Raw genomic sequence first — 4,453 nt, 5'->3', positions numbered from 1 at the left:
TTTTGTACATAGCCATCCATTGAATTTCTGTTATATATCAAAATCACAATGATCATTATAAGGTAAGTTACATCTGTTGTTTTCATGTTCCATTTGAATGAAATCTGGTATCACAGCTGTTCGTGCATTGAAATCTCCACAAAGTATGATGATTCCCCTTTCGTTGATTTCTTCGACGTTTTCTTCTAACTTATCCCAGATGTCCGTGGTATTATCTTTTCCAAAAGAGGATGTTTCTGGAGGGATGTAGACACATCCCACAAAAGTGTCGTCGTTGCCATTGGTGCTTGGTATCTTTATCCACACAATGTCGCTGTTACTGCTTGGCAGCATTTTGATGTTCTTTCATAAATCTTCTTTAATGTAAATTCATACCCCCCCCCCCCTGACGAACTTACTGCTTTTTTACGTTTTTGACGTACATAATGAATTCCAGGTGCAAAATTTGGAATGAAGATGTTACTTGCAGTGTCTTTATCTAGATGGGTTTCTTGTAAAAAGATAATATCATATTTACTGAAGTGTTTTATTACCCAATCATGTGCTAATTTATTTGTCGTAAGTCCAGCTATTGTCTCTTTGTACCCTTTGAGGTTCCATGAAAGTATGTTCAATTACTTTTTTTTAACATAACAATTAGATTTTAAAAAATAGATATACAAAAGAAAAGAAAAATTAACACTAACGAGTGGTTATAACACCAACAAAAAAAAAAGAGAGAAGAAATATATGTGAATGTTTTTGTTTTTGTTGTCTTTAAGGAACTTTTTGATGAGCAATCGTCATTGCCTAAATCTCCTTGCCAGTCAAACATTGTTATGATCAATAATCAAAATGGTAGTTGTTCTGTTCCGTACTGTTGAACCAGCTGTCTCTGAACCGTTGTCCCTGTTTGTAGCCACTGTATGTCGTTGTGTCTCTGTTGTAGGGGATGAAGTCGTATCGCCGTTGATAACTGAAGTGGTGTTGTGCTGCGTGGTCGTACGGCTGGACGGGGCGGTGTGTCCTCGTACCTCTGTAGGGCCTTCTGCTGTGATTGTAGTTGCCTTGCGTGTTGAAATGTGGTATGTTGTCCCGTCTGTTGGTACCTCTGTAGCCCACCGTGTAGTCGTTGTTGTTGCGTCTTGGTGCATCTCTCACGTAGCGTCTTGGATCTTGTCTTACAATAAATCTGCGTCGGCTTGGTTGGTATTCCTTGCGGCTCTCTGGATTGTTTTCTGTTCGTCTTTTCCAATAGTTTTGACGAAGTTTCTTTTTTGGCCTTTCCCAGAACATGTGGTCAAAGTACCGGCCAATGTTCGCCGCCAGCAAGCTTGCTCCTTTTCTGTTGGGATGGATATCATCTTGTAGATGCAGATCTGTCCTTACGTTTTCATGACCGAGGAACGAGATGTTTGCGTTGTCATGCAGCCTGGTGTAAATTAAGGCGTTCAGCAAATTGGCTTTGTGTGTGAGTTCTTCTGATTTTGTTTCTGTCACTTTGCTGATTATGATCTTAGAATCCGGGTAGTTGTCCTGCAGTTTGGAGACGGTTGTTACGAGTTCGGCTGTCACTGTTTCTGCGCTTTTCTTCTTCAGATCATTGATACCAGTGTGCAGTAGTACAGCATCAGGTGACGTTGTTTCACTGATGATGTCTAGTGTGTGGTAACTAGCGTTATACGCTTTCTTCTTCTGTATTTTCAAGCCGTATGATCGCCCGAGTCTGATGGCATCAACGTCCCTGAGGACGGAATCATGGTATATGATGATTCGTGGGAGCTGGTGGTGGTCTTGTTCTTTCTCTTCGTGCAAAAAATCATCTTCCTTCTCACTGTTTATTGCCTCACTTTCAGAGTCACTACTTGAAACAGTTTCACTCTTGTCACAACTCGCATCTTCTCTTCCAGCGTTGTTCTTTATCTCATTTGATTTTCTGTTGTGTTCAGGATATTTGGCGTGGTGTAGACTTTTATTTTGAATTTTGTGTTTGGCTGTCTTCTGTGTTTGATAATTTGTTTTGTAACAATTGGAATCACTGGTTTCGACAACTGGGGTTGTAGCTGTGAGCTTGTCGTTAGAGGCAAGTGGTGTGTTTCTGTCCTTGCTGGTAGCCGCAAAAGGAGTTGATGGGTCACTGGCAGTCATGAGAACTGACTTCTCGTTGAAATCCGTGTGTCGCCAGTAAGGGGCGGAGCTGTCACTCGGTGTTGATGAAATGTGCTCAGCTTTGTCTTTGCAGGAAGGTGGTGTACCAGAGTCCTGTTTGCTTTTAGATGTTTCTGCTGGTCTTGGTGTGGGCCTTCTGCCAAATAACGACTTAAATGAAGACTTCAGTGATGGTACCTTTTCATTTTCTTCTGTCTGAGTGGAAACACCTTTTGTTGGTTTTGGACTTTCTTTGGCACCACGATGTGCATTTTCGTTTTTCCCATTAAAACCTATTCTTCTGATACCTTCCACAATCTGAGCAACTAGTGCTTGATTTTGTTGGGGGTGTTGCAGGTCTGCCATTGATGTTACTAAGTTTTGAATGGATGATTCTAGGTTTCGAAGAACTGAAGTCGTGGTTTGGTGTTGTGATTTCAGTATCTGTTCCAGAATAGTTTGGTCAACAATTCTCACGTCATCTTTCGCGACGTCATTGTTCTGTGTTTGACGTGTTTCTTTCCATTCATGTTGCATGCTGTCAGCTACTGATTCATCGTGAAATATTTCGCTGCATGTTTTGCAGGTGAATTTTCTCTGTGATCGTTTGAAGATACATATTTGGTAGATTGGAAGTTCGGTACATGTGTAATGGATATGTTTTGAACAGTCTGAGCATTTTAAACTTTTGTCTTCCATTTTGGGGTCATGAATATGACAGTGACTCAAACACGAAAGACAATACAATGAACAGTGATCAAGAGGAAAGACAAAATTCTGAACCAGACGAAAATAACACTGTTCATTGTATTGTTTTTCGTGTTTGAGTCACTGTCATATTCATTGTCGTACTCACCGATATCATAAATCGGTGGGTTCTCATGTCCTGCCTGTTTCATTGCCGTCAACGCTTCTTCTATCGTGTCGTAGGCCTTGTGTGTTGCCTCGGAGAAACCGGTCACGGATCTTGATGCATCGTTCCAGTTCTTAAAAATTCCGATCTTCCGTCCATTGCTAACTGCATACAGTTTTTGATCTTTCGGGTTCGCTTTTCTTGATGCCATCTTCTCTTTTTCTTATTTTCTAGTTATTTCTAGTTTTCTGGCAAGTGTGATTCAGGTCGACTTTGTCTCAGAACCGAGGAATTTCAGTGTATGTCGCCATTTCAACCGGAAAAAGACATTGAGTTTAGAATACTAAAACAGGATATTCACTTTAGGTTACTAAAACAGGACACTGATTTAGATTTAGATCTTCCTTCTGCCAATCATCACTCCAGGACACTGACTTTTGGAACAGGACATTGATTTCAGGAACAGGACACTGATTTCAGGAACAGGACATTGACTTTAGGAACAGGACACTGATTTCAGGAACAGGACATTGACTTTAGGAACAGGACACTGATTTCAGGAACAGGACATTGATTTTAGGAACAGGACACTGATTTCAGGAACAGGACATTTATTTCAGGAACAGGACATTGATTTTAGGAACAGTTAGTTCTTCTAACATATACCCTACATAGCATAGACAGTTAGTTGATCTCTGTGTGTGTGTGTGTGTGTGTGTGTGTGTGTGTGTGTGTGTGTGCGCGTGTGTGCGCGTGCGTGCCACACCAATGCTTTCGCTTTGTGCTGGACTAAATATAAAAGTGTTACCGTGAACCGGGTGGTATATATATGAAATGGATTTAAAGAATTACTGAATTAACATGTTAGAAAGGGGTAAAGGATAGATAGTTCCTAGCATAGGCCAGGGGCATATAAGGGCCAATCACAAAGGTTTTTTTTTCTATTGTTTTATTACAATATTAAGAAAAGAAGAAGTAAAGACAAAAGCTCGTGAAAGCAAAAATCTGCAGAAATATCCAACTGGATAGGAAAACAAATAAACATGCAGGCAGAAGAAAGGGTGACGCTCTCAGTGTAGCGACGCGCTCTCCCTGGGGAGAGCAGCCCGAATTTCACACAGAGAAATCTGTTGTGACAAAAAGGAGAAATACAATACAATACAATACAATAATAATACAAATACTGTTGCAGTTGATGTTGATGGTGTTGGTTTGTGTTCCTGCCCACACTCAGACACGGAAGAAGAGCGGTCTGTGTGTTGCGCGAAACCTGGGACATCTGTTGATCTGAGAGAAGAAAACCAGCATCAGGGATGGCTAGACATTGGCTGCTCTATGTCCTCACTGGATTCCTTGTTGTAGCAGCCGTGTGTCTGTTTTATCAGGTGAGTCTTCTGTCTGACTGTCGTTCTGTCTGTCTGAACTGTGTTCTACTTTGTCATCCTAAACTGGGTGTACTGTTTTCGTTTCCTA

This window comes from Babylonia areolata, chromosome 21 (genome assembly GCF_041734735.1).
Source record: "Babylonia areolata isolate BAREFJ2019XMU chromosome 21, ASM4173473v1, whole genome shotgun sequence".
Lineage (NCBI taxonomy): Eukaryota > Metazoa > Mollusca > Gastropoda > Neogastropoda > Buccinidae > Babylonia > Babylonia areolata.
Note: the sequence above shows the minus strand (reverse complement) of the source record.